Genomic DNA, 16,137 nt, shown 5'->3' with positions numbered 1-16,137 from the left:
ACAGGTGTTTGACGACTTTTCATTAAAGTCGGATGTGTAAATGAAAAAAAAAAATTCACTAAAGTGCATTTTTCCCCCCAAATTTACAATTTTTACAAAGGGTAATGGAAGAAAATGCCCCCCAAAATGTGTAAACCCATCTCTTCTGAGTATGGAAATACCCCATGTTAGGATGTAAAATGCTCTGCAGGCGAACTACAATGCTCAGAAGAGAAGGTGTCACATTTGGCTTTTGGAAAGCAAATTTTGCTGAAATGGTTTTTGGGGGGCATGTCACATTTAAGAAGTCCTGTGGTGCCAGAACAGCAAAAAAAAAAATACAAAAAAAACACATGGCATACTATTTTGGAAACTACACCCCTTAAGGAATTTAACAAGGGGTACAGGAAGCCTTAACACCTCATGGGTGTTTGACGACTTTTTGTTAAAATTGGATGTGTAAATGAAAAAAAAACATTTTTTACTAAAATGCAGTTTTTTCCCCAAACTTTAGATTTTGACAAGGGGTAATAGGAAAAAATTACCCCGAAAATGTGTAACCCCATTTCTTCTGAGTATGGAAATACCCCATCTGCTGGCGCACTACAATGCTCAGAAGAGGAGGAATGCCATTGAGCTTTTGAAAAGAGAATTTGTTTGGAATGGAAGTCAGGGACCATGTGCGTTTACTTTGCCCCCCATGGTGCCAGAACAGTGGACCCCCCCCCCACATGTGACCCCAGTTTGGAAACTACACCCCTTGCAGAATTTAATAAGGGGTGCAGTGAGCATTTACACCCCACTGGCATTTGACAGATCAGTGGGCTGTGCAAATGAAAAACTGTTCCATTTTCATGGACCACTGTTCCAAAAATTTGTCAGACACCTGTGGGGCGTAAATGCTCACTGTACCACTTGTTACATTACAGGAGGGGTGTAGTTTCCAAAATGGGGTTACATGTGGGGGGGGTCCATTGTTCTGGCACTATGGGGGCTATGTAAATACACGTGGCCTTCAATTCCGGACAAATTTTCTCTTCCAAAGCCCAATGGAGCTCTTTTTTCTCTTCTGAGCATTGCAGTGCGCCAGCAGTGCACTTTACATTTAACATATGGGGTATTTTCTTACTCAGAAGAAATGGGGTTACAAATTTTGGGGGGCTTTTTTCCCCCTCTTCCCTTGTGAAAATGAAAAATTTAGGGTAACACCAACATTTTAATGAAACATTTTTTTTTTCATTTTCCCATCCAACTTTAATGAAAATTTGTCAAACACCTGAGGGGTGTAAAGGCTCACTATACCCCTTGTCACGTTCTATGAGGGGTGTAGTTTCCAAAATGGGGTCACATGTGGGTATTCATTTTTTTGCGTTTATGTCAGAACCGCTGTAAAATCAGCCACCCCTGTGCAAATCACCAATTTAGGCCTCAAATGTACATGGTGCGCTCTCACTCCTGAGCCTTGTTGTGCACCCGCACAACAACCACATATGGGGTATTTCCGTACTCAGGAGAAATTGTGTTACAAATTTTGGGGGTCTTTTTTGCTTTTACCGCTTGTGAAAATAAAAAGTATGGGGCAACACTAGCATGTTAGTGTAAAAATTTACCTTTTTTTGCACTGGTGTAGCCCCCAACTTTTTCTTTTCATAAGGGGTAAAAGGAGAAAAAGCCTCCCAAAATGTGTAGTGCAATTTCTCCCGAGTATGGAAATACCCCATATGTGGCCCTAAACTGTTTCCTTGAAATACGACAGGGCTCCGAAGTGAGAGAGCGCCATGCTCATTTGAGGACTACATTAGGGATTGCATAGGGGTGGACAAAGGGGTATTCTATGCCAGTGATTCCCAAAAACGGTGCCTCCAGCTGTTGCTAAACTCCCAGCATACCTGGACAGTCAGTGGCTGTCCGGAAATGCTGGGAGTTGTTGTTATGCAACAGCTCGAGGCTCCGTTTGGGAAACACTGCTGTGCAATACGTTTTTCCTTTTTATTGGGGGGGGGGCAGTGTAAGGGGGTGTATATGTAGCCTTTTACCCTTTATTATGTGTTAGTGTAGTGTAATGTTTTAAGGGTACATTGCACTGGCAGGTTACATTTCCCGCTATGAGTTTGCGCAGTGGCAAAAAATTTGCCGCAGCCCCAAATTGAAGCAAGAAACTTACTGTAAACCTGCCCGTGGGAATGTACCCTTTTGCAACAGCAGGAGGCACACAAGTTGTACATTTGCAACAGCGGGAGGCACACTGGTTTGAAAACCTTCAGTTAGTTTCTGTTACCTAACACCAGTGTTTACCAATCAGAGTGCCTCCAACTGTTGTTAAACTACAACTCCCAGAATGTACTGATCGCCGAAGGGCATGCTGGGAGATGTAGTTATGCAACAGCTGGAGGTAGGCAACTACAACTCCCAGAATGCCAAGACAGCTCTTTGCTGTTTGGGCATGCTGGGATTTGCAGTTTTGCAACATCTGGAGGGCTACATTTTAGAGACCACTGCACAGTGATTTCCAAACTGTGGCTCTCCAGATGTTGCAAAACTACAAATCCCAGCATGCCCAGACAGCAAACTGCTGTGTGGGCATGCTAGGAGTTGTAGTTTTGCAAGATCTAGAGGGCCACAATTTAGAGATCACTGTAAAGTGATCTCCAAACTGCAGCCCTCCAGCTGTTGCAAAACTACAAATCCCAGCATGCCCAAACAGCAAACAGCTGTCTCGGCATGCTGCAGTTGTAGTTTTGCAACATCTGGAGGGCTACAGTTTAGAGACCACTGTATAGTGGTCTCAGACTGTAGCCCTCCAGATGTTGCTAGGCAACTCACCAGCTTCCGTACGATCCAGCGATCAAGCCACACGACATGGCCGCCCGCCGATCACCATCGCCCGCAGCCTCCGGATGGGTAAGTGGATCTTCTGCCGCCGGTCCCCGTCGGTTTCCCCATTCTGCCCCACCTATTGTGGGTGGGCAGAGCGGGGAAACCAAAAGTTAACCCCCCCCCCCCGCCCCCGATCTGCTATTGGTCGTCGCTTCTGGCAACCAATAGCAGGAATAGGAGGGGTGGTACCCCTGCCACCTCACTCCTATCCCTTCAGGGGGATCATGGGTGTCTTAGACAACCGAGATCCCCCTTATCTTTCGATTCACCGGGTCACCATAGACCTGTATGACCCGGAATCGGAGAAAATCGTCGGTGTGATTGCACCGGCGATTTGAGCCGATCGCCGACATGGGGCAATTGCGCGGGGTGCCTGCTGATAGATATTAGCAGTCACCCCGGTCTGGTCCCCACCCGGTGCGCGTCGGGGATCGAAATTCCCACGAGTGAATGGATACGCCCTGGGTCCTTAAGTACCAGGAAGCCAGGGCGTATCTATATGCCCTAGGTCCTTAACCTGTTCAGGACACGTATGGATAGGCCCATGGGAAATCATTCAGCAGGCATCCCGGCACATCGCCCAGGGGGGTCCTGATAGTTTGGAGACCACTGTTACAGTGGTGCCCAAACGGTAGCCCTCCAGATGTTGCCAAACTACAACTCTCAGCATGCCTGGACTGCCCAGGCATACTGGGAGTTGTAGTTCTGTAACATCTGTCCCTTCAGATTTAGCAATTTTCATGAATTTTTTGAAAATTGCTGCTCTACTTTGAAGCCCTCTAATTTTTTCAAAAAGCAAAAATATGTCCATTTTATGATGCCAACATAAAGTAGACATATTGTATTTGTGAAGAAAATTAAAAATGTATTGTGAATATCCATTTTCCTTACAAGTAGAGAGCTTCAAAGTTAGAAAAATGCTAAATTTTCATGAAATTTGGGAATTTTTCACCAAAAAAGAATGCAAGAAAATTTACCACCAAAATAAAGTAGAATATGTCACGAAAAAACTATCTCAGAATCAGAATATTTGGTAAAAGCATTTTCGCGTTATTAATTCATAAAGCGACGGTGGTCAGAATTGCGAAAAAGGGCTCAGTCCTTAAGGTGAAAAAGGGCTGCGTCTTTAAGGGGTTAAGGGGTTAAAGGTGTTATCCAGGAAAAAAAACGTATATATATATATATATCAACTGGCTCCAGAAAGTTAAACAGATTTGTAAATTACTTCTATTAAAAAATCTTAATCCTTTCAGTACTTATGAGCTGCTCAAGTTGAGTTGTTCTTTTCTGTCTAAGTGCTCTCTGATGACATCTGTCTCGTGAACCACCCAGTTTAGAAGCAAATCCCCATAGCAAACCTCTACTACTCTGTGCAGTTCCCGAGACAAGCAGAGGTGTCAGCAGAGAGCACTTAGCCAGACAGAAAAGAACAACTCAACTTCAGAAGCTGATAATTATTGGAAGGATTAAGATTTTTTGTAGAAGTGATTTACAAATCTGTTTAACTGTCTGGAGCCAGTTGAGATATATATATATATATATATATATATATATATATATATATATATATATATATATATATAAAAGTTTTTTCCTGGAATACCCCTTTAACTTACCTTCTACAGCTCCCCCAGTGCCGCCAATATCACCATCCTGTCCTCTGGTCCTCTTTTGGCTTTTGGTGCCCCACACATCACACTGAGCTCAGCTATTCACCAGCCGCAGTGATGTCCTGCCTCGACTAGTGATAGGCTAAGCAGCAGTGTCATGTAACGGGCCTGGGTCCTGCTTACTTTCCAGTGCCTGCATACATTACATGACACTGCTGTTCAGCTTATCACCAGCCTAATAGCTGAGCCTCAGCGTTACATGTCGGGCACCAATTGCGGAAAGAGGACCGGGACGTAAAATCAGGACGCTGATATCAGCGACACTGGGGGAATGGCAGAAGGTAAATTAATGTTTAACTATTTTTTATTTGGCAGTCCAGTCATAAGGAATAGAAAAAACATTTTCATTAGAGTTCCTTTAAGTGTAATTTGAAGGGGCTTTGAGAGAGGATTCAACCATCAAGATGTTCTGTGTTGTGGAGTGAAATAGGTACAGGGGCTGTGGGGTGGTGGAGACAAGTGACAACTCTTTAAAACTGAAGCATAGTTATCTAGTAGTCAATATATTCTAGGAACCATTTTTATTTATTTATTTTCTTATTTGGGGGGAGGGGGACACAAATAATAATTTTCTGATGCTCAACAATAAATAAGCTCCACATAATCTACTGTGACACTGTGGCAAGGGAAGGGTGTATTTCCATAGCTAACCCTGGGGAAGCCTCCACCTGTGGCCTAATTAATGAATTTGCAGAAAGGGGAAGTGTGTTTAAAAGGAAGTCAGACAGAATAGTTGGTTCTCTCCCCAGAAGACAGCAAGGTGGCTTTTGGGGGGGGGGGGGGGGCAGGGGTCCTGGTGAGGAACACACAGCCCGAGCTGTGAGTGGCCCCAATAGTGAAGTGTGAATGAGACACACAGCAAGAAGTTGCAAACGCTGTGTGTGAACAGTGATTAGAAGGTTGCATGAGGCATAAGTTTAACTGGCCGGGAAAAGCCCACCAGTGGATAGTCAGGGCATGCTGGATTGTTTAGTTAGTGACTAGATGGTCTAGGGTTTTGTTTGTTCCTGTATTATGTTTTTATTTATCCTGCAGCCTGTCTAATAAGGCTGGTGAGGGGCCGGACTTGCATAAAGTACTGTTGTTTGCCTGCTGATTGAAGTGGAAACGTGTCCTGTGGCGGTGTCAAGGACGATCCCAGAGCTATCCCCAGGGAGAAATCCTTACACTACATAATAATGCTGTTCAGCACCATGCAATTTAAGACACAAAATGTAGTACCATAATGTATTACATCCCCATGCTATATGAGGTACAGTCATGGCCGTAAATGTTGGCACCCTTAATTTCTGACAGAAAAAGATTGAAGTAACACATGTTTTGCTATACACATGTTTATTTCCTTTGTGTGTATTGGAACTAAACCAAAAAAGTTAGGAAAAAAAACAAATTGGACATAATGTCACACCAAACTCCATAAATGGGCTGGAAAAAATTATTGCCACCCTTAACATGATATTTGGTTGCACACCCTTTGGAAAAAATAACTGAAACCAGTCACTTCCTATAACTATCAATAAGCTTCTTACACCTCTCAGACGGAATTTTGGACCACTCTTCCTTTGCAAACTGCTCCAGGTCTCTCTTATTGGAAGGGCGCCTTTTCCCAACAGCAATTTTAAGATCTCTCTGCACATGTTCAATGGGATTTAGATCTGGGCTCATTGCTGGCCACTTCAGAACTCTCCAGTGCTTTGTTGCCATCCATTTCTGGGTGCTTTTTGACATATGTTTGGGGTCATTGTCCTGCTGGAAGACCCAAGATGTCGGACACAAACCCAGCTTTCTGACACTGGGCTGTACTGTGCGACCCAAAATCCATTGGTAATCCTCAGATTTCATGATGCCTTGCACACATTCAAGGCACCCAGTGCCAGACGCAGCAAAACAACCCCAAAACATCATTGAACCTCCACCATATTTCACTGTAGGTACTGTGTTCTATTCTTTGTAGGCCTCATTCCCTTTTCGGCAAACATTAGAATCATGTGCTTTACCAAAAAGCTCTATCTTGGTCTCATCTGTCCACAAGATGTTTTCCCAGAAGGATTTTGGCTTAGGGTGCATGCACTCCACGTTTTCAGGCTAACACTGCCGGATCTGGCTAGGGGAAGGGGAAAACAGTGTGCTCCCATACCCCAGCTAGACCGGCGCTGAAATCCATTAACTGTAATGAGCCGCCCAGAGTCACCATTTGACTCCGGTCGGCTCATTTTTTACCCGTATCCGTTTTTCTGACTGGACCTAAATCGGTATTCAATGGATTTCAGCCCTGATCCAGCTGGGGTACGGGAGCGCATGGTTTTCCCCTCCCCCAGCCGGAGCCGGCAGTTACAGCCTGAAAACGTGGTGTCCACACACCCTTACTCAAGTTCATTTTGGCAAAATGTAATCTTGCTTTTATATGACTGTGTCAGCAGTGGAGTCCTCCTGGGTCTCCCGCCATAGCGTTTTATTTCAATTAAATGTTGACGGATAATTTGCACTGACACTTATGCTCCCTGAGCCTGCAGGGCAGCTTGAATATCTTTGGAACTTGCTTGGGGCTGCTTATCCACAATCCGAACTATCCTGCGTTGACACCTTTCATACATTTTTCTCTTCCGTCCATGCCCAGGGAGATTAGCTACAGTGCCATGGGTTGCAAACTTCTTGATAATGTTGTGCATTGTGGACAAAGGCAAATCAAGATGGACTTTTAACCTATAGATAGTTGATATTTTTCCACAATTTTGGTTCTGAAGTCCTCAGACAGTTCTTTACTCCTTTTTCTGTTGTCCATGCTTAGTGTGGCACACACAGAAACAGAGTGCAAATACTAAGTGAACTTCTCTCCTTTTTATCTGCTTTCAGGTGTGCTTTTTATATTGCCCACACCTGTTACTTGCTTCAGGTGAGTTTAAAGGAGCATCACATGCTTGAAACAATCTTATTTTTCCACAGTTTTGAAAGCGTGCCAATAATTTTGTCCAGCCCATTTTTCGAGTTTGGTGTGACATTATGTCCAATTTGTTTTTTTTTTCCAAAATTTTTTGGTTTAGTCCCAATACACACAAAGGGAATAAACATGTGTATAGCAAAACATGTGTTACTGCAATCCTTTTCTGTGAGAAATACTTCCTTTTCTAGAAAAATGTCAGGGGTGCCAACATTTACGGCCATGACTGTATGTGGGCACCCTCTGCCCATCCTGGTGAGCCACTCCTTTCACTACAATATTAGCTGAGCCTGTATCTAAAGGAGTAGGTGGGGAGAGAGCTGACTGGAGAAAGCAAGCAATGGCTCAAGACAGTAAGTGGGAGGGGGTGGGGCATTACTAAGTCAACAACACTCTCCCTGGGATAAGAAGATCATAGCTTTTTTTGCAATAAAACTGGGACAGTTAACAAATATGTTAAAGCTGCTGCCTGTACAGAATGCAGGCAGTGGATCCAGGAGCTCCACTTCAGAGCCTGACAGTCAAAGCAGGGGAACAGCAGAGACACCTTTTTCTTGATGAGTTCTCTTGCAGTGTCTGCTGTGTCTATCTATCTATCTGTCTATCTGATTTATCATATTTTTTTTTAATCCCTACAGTTAATTGTGACAATAATTGTTATGATTTGTTTTTAAGTGTTTATATTTATTGTTCCAAAGTTTATCTATACAAACACATCAACAATAAATAACCATTTTTCATTGTCCATTAACAATGACTGTGCAAAAATCATCAATATCAGCCTTATCAATAAATGTAAATGTCATTTGTCCAACATTCACATTTCCAAAACACATGCTGTCAATGCATAGATGGATGGATAAATAGATAGATAGATAGATAGATAGATAGATAATAGGTGGTAAGCAGGTGCAATAGATTGATTAGACTGTGTGCCTTATTTTATCTACAGCTGTGACCCAATGCTACAATTTTATGGGTAACTTAATGTAAACTAATGCATAGACTGTAAAAAAAAAAAAAAAAAAAGCATAAACTGTTCTTTAAGTACTGATACATAGCAGCAGACACTGGATACATCTAGATGTGAATGCATGGTACTATAACCCCTCCATTATCACAAATATTAGTAATTGCCCATAGCTCAATACAAGTTCACTGCAGAGCAGTAAGGCCAAGAAAAGACTTCTCTTCAGGACCTCATTCTAAAGCAAGTAAATGTCCTCAAAGAGGTCTTGTCAGAGAAAACTTCATGAATGGTTTGTGGTTATTTTGTCCATATCACAAGCAAAGAGGGCATATTCGGTACAAATTAGAATGCAATGAGTTTCTGTAGTCTAAGCCCACAGAAAGGGTTAAGGTGCCATTGTCGCAAGCATGTAAAGGAGAAATTTCCCTTGTCCTTGCCTAAGTGAATGGCTGGGATTAAACTGACAGCCCACCTTAGTGATGGCGAAATAATTGGTTGTTCAGCGATGTCCTTGTCAGGAGCTCTGACAGTTCTGCAGATGTCCTGCTCAGCTCTCCAAAGGTTACTCTCAGCTGGGGCCGCTGCTCATTAATCATTCCGCCGTGACAGGCTTGGGAGAGGCCCACATCTGCCACCCTGTCCCCCATCAGAAGTCCCTGTCGCGCCAGCCCCTTGTGTCACCAGTCACTATGATATTAACCCCTGCAATATATTTGGGGGGAATGTGGGCAGGACAGTTGCATGAAGCACTACTACTGGTGGTCCATCAAGATGACTAGACTGGGCATGGAAATACTCAAGTTCTGCTCAACCCAGGTCCTACAATGTCTCATGAATGACTGCTATATTTCAATACAGGATATCAAGGTCCATGCTTGAAAAGCAGTACTTTTTTAAAGTTTTGTAAACTTTGGGTAAAATCATCCACTTATTAGATTTTATTATGTAGATTTAGTATCCATTAAGTGCAATTGCATACAAAGCAATTCCCAAAACTTTTTTTCTGAAATTTTCCCTTCACTGGTGGGGTGTATTTAAGAACAGCAGAAAAGATTAAGGTAATTCAAATTGCTAATACTTTCCATAAATATCATGAGAACATATGCATTAGGTATGCATTTCTGGAGTGTAATAATATAACATGTTATAGCCACTAGATTCTGGACAAGGGTCGTTGATCCAGTCACTCAGATTTGGAGCCAGGAATGAACTTTTCTCTCTAAAATGAGATAAATTGGCTTCTATCTCATGGGCTTGTTGCCTACCTCTGGATCCACACTATAGGGTAATGAGCTAAACTGGATAGTGGGACAAGTGCAAGTTTTTTGGTAGCTCCTCCCCCTCCTAAACTCTAATCTATTTGAAGATCCTTTTTTAGACACAGTAGCACGATATTACATGTATGGGTAGATTTATCAAGCCTTGTTGACCAGTTGCCCATTGCAACCAATCAGATTGCTTTATTCATTTTTAAAGGCCCTTTTACAAATAAGCTATTAAATTGGTGGCTAATGGCAACTGCTCCACTGTTCCTCTGTACAAGCTTTGAGAAATCTTCTCTATAGTGTTTTAAAGTGTGTTTTAAAACAAATAAAACACATTTGATAAACTGCATGAAACATGTGTGCGTCTTGAAAAGGCATATGTGTGTTGTGCTATTGATCAATGGTAATGATAAGAGATGTTCTAAAACATGTGTTTTCACATTGGGAAAGCTTTGGAATAACAGCTTACACATTCCCTCATCAGAGTTGCTCTCTTTTTCTTTTCCATCATGCTCAGACAGATATGGCAACTTCTTCTAGCTGTGTCTGCAGAATTGCCAACAAACATGTTAGGCGCAGCAGTTTTTTAGGAGCCTTGGCGCCTCTTTACAAACACCACATTTATAGGCCCTTAAATGGAAAGATTGCCATCCTTTGTGCCACCATACAGCAGGTAGGTAGACCCTCACATATTAAGAAGGCCCCCATTAAGTAGGCAGGCAGGTCCTCTCTCCATCTTAATAGTGCCTCCTGCACTTTTTCCCATATTCGGTAGGTAGGTAGATCCCTTCCCCCTTTTTTTTTTTTTACCTCTTATTTCCAAAATCTCACCCCACTTGGTAGGCATACATCACATTAGTTAGATAGGCAGACTCCCCCATAAGACAGATAGGATGACTCCCCTTTATTAGTTAGATTGTCCTTCCGTTAGATAGGTAGTATGACGGAACGACCAGGGACCTCTGTGACCCCCCCCTTCGCCAAGAGTGATTTCTCCTTCCAGATGACAATCCCCAGAATGCCACAGGCAATATCCCTAGGCAGAACTAGAGAATATTGTGTCCCATAACCAAAGGACCAGGCAACACCAGTCTCCTTTATTGAAGGACACGTGTCTCCTTTTATAGGAAGGAACATCATAGAGGGGAGCAATAGGCACCATCACAGGTGACACTAAGTCTGGAAGATAATCCAATAAAGCTAATTAGCTCTCCCTATCTTGTGCCTTGTGCAAAATAAGTACTCTGGGCAAAATATATGCCATGTGCAAAAATGTGCCTTTTGCTACAACAGGTGCCTTGTGCAAAATATGGGCCTTGTGCAATCATAGCATGAAGCAGCAAATAAATGCATTTTTTTTTATAATAATCCAATAAAGAGCTTTATGTCACTGGACAAGATTAACTGAGGGGCACAAACTGTGGAAATAGTGACATGCTAGAGTCCATCAAAGTCCCAGTCTTACTCATGCTCGGCCCTTTAGCTAGTTTTCTTTTTTTTAGATTTTTTAGACACTAGTACTGTATCCTAACTTCTGTAACCCATGTCTAGATCACAAGAAACTTCAGAGTTCCAGGGAATCTTGGTTTAGAAATAACTCAAAAGATTGTAAGTTGTGATAGGAAAATCTAGCTCTACCAGGTCTCCAATGTACGTGTAAACTGCATGAACATACGTGTATTATACCATAGCTTACACTAGTTCTTCTAAGGAACATGTCAATTCATGCCTTAGGTTAAGAATTTGTAGAGATAAATGATTTTTAGTAAAGTTCAGGTTTAGGTCCTCTTGGTCTGTTTTATTATGCCATTAAAGGGGTTATCCAGGAAAAAACATTTTTTTATATATATCAACTGGCTCCAGAAAGTTAAAGAGATTTGTAAATTACTTATATTATTTTTTTTTTAATCCTTTCAGTACTGATGAGCTGCTGAAGTTGAGTCGTTCTTTTTCTGTCTAAGTGCTCTCTGATGACACGGGAACTCGGGAACTGTCCAGTGTAGAAGCAAATCCCAATAGCAAACCTATTCTACTCTGTGCAGTTCCCGAGACAAGCAGAGATGTCAGCAGAGAGCAGTGTTGGCAGACAGAAAAGAACAAGTCAACTTCAGCAGCTGATAATTAAGGATTAAGATTTTTTAATAGAAGCAATTTAGAAATCTGTTTAGCTTTCTGGAGCTATTTGATATATATATATATATATATATATATATATATATATATATATATATATATATATATATATTAAAAAAAAGTTTTTTCCTGGAATACCCCTTTGAAAAAAGATCAGCTTTCTTGTTGCTTCCCTGCAGGCACTCTCAGCAATATAGGTACCAACCTACATTCTGTGAATGGCGGTCTTATAGAGGCTGTCACAGCGATAATGTGTTGTGACAGTACCTGGCGAAATGGAAGTCAAACTAGTTTTTAATAAATTAATTAGTGTGAAAGCACCCGTCTATTATTTTAATTTACTCCCACAGCTAAAAGAAGTTATTCCAACAATATCGGGGAGCTAATCATAATGCCTTACTTATATTACAAAGTATCTCCAAAAGGGATCTCTACTTTTTTAATGCATTGAATATATTAGGTAGCAAGAGAACAGCAGTTCATTGCTTTGAGGTGAGAAAAATGGCCTATCGGTCTAAGTAACTTTCACAGTGGCAAAAATGTGATAGCTAGATGACTGGGCAAGAAAATCTTCAAAAAGATATGTCTTGTGAGTTGATCTATAACTTAGATGATAGTTATAGATAGATATATAGATAGGTAGCTAGATAGATAAATAGATGATAGATAGATACATAGATAGATAGATAGATAGATAGGAGATAGATAGATAGATAGATAGAAAGGAGATAGATAGATAGATAGATAGATAGATAGGAGATAGATAGATAGATAGATAGATAGATAGATAGATAAGCCAGGTCCATATAATAGTTTTGAATCAATAGTGCTGGCTAACTTATCCTTTGGTTGTATTACACATACGGGGGAGTGGCTACCTCCATGTTGGCTCTTGCACCTCACCCACCTCTATCAGGTGTATATAAGGTGTCTTGGATGTTTCAGATCCTGCAATGCCTGCTGAATTGTTCACACAGAGGCATATTCATAGTGTAGGGTCCTTCCCAATGAGGTCACCTTACCGTGGTGGGACGGTCCAAGCTATTGAGCCGCCAAATTGCAAGCTAAGTACCTCACTATTTCTTAACTTCATCATTTTATATTTCCATTTCTTGCACCATAGCTGTATAGCTTTTCATGTTGTATCTATATACTCATGTTTTATCTATATCTTTGTGCTAACAGTGTGCTGCTGAATTCTCCTGTTGCTAGATAGATAGATAGATAGATAGATAGATAGATAGATAGATAGATAGATAGAAGGAGATAGATAGATAGGAGATAGATAGATAGATAGATAGATAGATAGATATGAGATAGATAGATGGATAGATAGATAGGAGATAGATAGATAGATAGATAGATAGGAGATAGATAATAGATATATAGATAGATAGATAGATAGATAGATGTGGGATAGATAGATAGGAGATAGATAGATATGAGATAGATAGATAGATAGATAGATAGATAGATAGGTAAATTGAGCTTACACCTTTTATAAGCTATGATGCGATAAAGAAAAAATGAAATGAAAAGAGAATTGTCTGCATTCAGCTCTTTATGTCTTGGAAAGCCTGTCTTTCTGAGTGATGGTTAAGCCACAAGAGGGGTCCAAACAATGTATGAAATGAATCTACATGTTTAATATGTAGAATGCCCATTAGGTATAGCTGCAGTCAATGAAGTGGAGAGAATACACATTGTGTATTACAGGGCACAAGCTTCATGCACACACCAAAGGAAATGTAATTCTCGCTTTGCACATTACTATTACAATTCATTTCTACTCCCACACATCCTAAGTTAAGGGACCACTATAATATGCACCAGTAAAATATTGTGTTTGTATGTTGTTTATAGTCATTTTACCCTATACAGCTGCTATAATGACAGGGTTGTTAGAGCCCTTAACCTCCATAAATCTTTGCTACTTGATTCTATAACTACATTCACATTTTGAAAATAAATTCAGTATAATTTTCGAAGGTGAGCTACACTAATATTTGCCAAGAAATCTGCATCTATACATGTATGCTCTCTCTCTCTCTCTCTCTCTCTCTCTCTCTCATATATGTATATATATATATATATATGTGTGTGTGTGTGTGTGTCTGATCAGCCACACTGGAGGGTACATGGGAGGAGGCTGGCCCCTGTTTTGCTTATCACGGACAGGTAGATTAGTGTTAGGTCCCGTGCCACTTGAGAAATCTTGGCGTTGGTGTGTGGGCTCAGGTATGTCCTTCATACAAGGATATACTGGCTAATGTCTCAATTTTAACATCAGTGTTGAGGGTTAGCCAATATCATTGTTTACATCTACCACAGCAGATTACACTGTTACACATCCACACCGTCTATCTGGTGTAGGATCTTATTGTGGCACTTGTAGTCCGCTGCAGGTATCCTCTATTGTATGCATTTTTATGCTGAGGATTGTCCCTAGCAACAGACCACAAGGGCAGGATCTTCTTCCCCTAGAATAAATGCACAAGTGTATTTGGGGTTGAGCATCTCCTGCCATTTGAGACCATGTCTTTGTTGATGTTTAAACTTTAAGCTTGGAGATGTGTAATCTCCATATGTAATGCGCCTTTAAATATCTTCCAGGCAGCATTAAGGTTCACCTGTGAGGTCGCCAACTATATCAGCCAACTTATGATGGGCTTGTAGTCTGCCTCCCTCGGCCTGATGCTGCCGTAAATGCCCACTGACCCCTGGTTTTGCTTATCACGCACAGGTAGGTTTAGTGTTAGGTCCCGTGCCACTTGAGAAACCTTGGCATTGGTGTGCGGGCTCAGGTATGTCCTTCATACAAGGATATACTGGCTAATGTCTCCATTTTAACATTAGTGTTGAGGGTTAGCCAATGTCATTGTATACATCTACCACAGCAGTGCACCTAGATTCTTTATATATATATATATATATATATATATATATATATATATATATATATATAGAAAAAATCCAAAGAGAACAGCACTCCTGTAGTTCCTTACAAAAATGATGAGGTGCACACAGTCACGACAGATCCAGGTCACAGATCTCGATAGATAGCAAACGAAATAGGCGACAGCACTCTCATAAGATGCAAATAAGCGGTCTTTATTCACATAGGCGTGGTGGCGACGTTTCGGCTAGCTCACCTAGCCATTATCGAGCAATAAAGTGTGCAAACAACAGAGTATATATGGCCGCGCAGGGCCCATTAATTAGTGACGTCATAAACAAAAATAAAACAGAAATACATAAATGCATACATGTGATAAAGTGATCAGTGCTTCAGTAAACACTAGTAAGGCATCCACAACCGGAATGCAAGGTGCGATCATACAGGTATACAAAAAATCATGATGTACAGTAAAAAATTACATAATCATGTTCATGTGTACGTGACGTTGTGTGATTACCTGGGCGGGGACACGGGAGCTCACCGGGTTGGCATGGGAGACAGCATATAAACAAAGACACATGTCTTGTGGTACGGAACGCCGCTCCTCACAGCGCGCATTCCGGAACAGGAAGTGGCATCACAGTCGGTCTTGATTCGCTGTCGCTAGGCTACGAGGAAGCTTCTGCCTGCGCAGGCGCTCTGAAGCTCTGGATCCCTTCGCAGCCATCTTAGTATAGGGCAATAGGTCACAGCACTCCCACTGAGCTTCTAGCACACTGGCCAATCTGAGTGGCTACGGAAACCGCGATCCACCCTGTTAACCCTTCCTTGTCCTCCCGGACCTCCACCGGACGGTAGTTGTAATGAGCAACGAGGGTGCACAGATCAGTTATCATGGGAAATGACCAAGCTGCCCGAGGTATAACGTGCAGTGCCGACCTTATATTGTTGCCATTAGTCCTGGATCTTTTCTTAGACAAAGAGTGTCCTGTAGCTATCACAGTCTCCCACCGTGAGAGCAGCCCGTGTCCTCCGTCCTGCAAAACAAACAAACGTGCCATTAAAATCATGATAACACACAAAAAAATAAAAAATAAAAATAAAAAAAAATATATATATATATATATATATATATATATATATATATATATATAAAAACACATACATATTCCCTTTCTTTCTATTTCATATACGGAGATGGTACATTAGCCTTTTATGCGTTACATATGTCATGCGTTATTTTAAAGTCTACATTTAGACCATGTGGCTTCAATGAATTCAACTCAAAAATCCACCAGAGTTCCCTTTTTTTAGTAGTGCTACACGATTGCCTCCTCTTTTGGATTTAGCTACCTGGTCCAACAACATAAATTTTAACTCGCTCTCCTTGTGACCCGCCTCTAAAA

Source organism: Hyla sarda, chromosome 2, assembly GCF_029499605.1.
Source record: "Hyla sarda isolate aHylSar1 chromosome 2, aHylSar1.hap1, whole genome shotgun sequence".
NCBI classification, from domain to species: Eukaryota; Metazoa; Chordata; class Amphibia; order Anura; family Hylidae; genus Hyla; species Hyla sarda.
Note: the sequence above shows the minus strand (reverse complement) of the source record.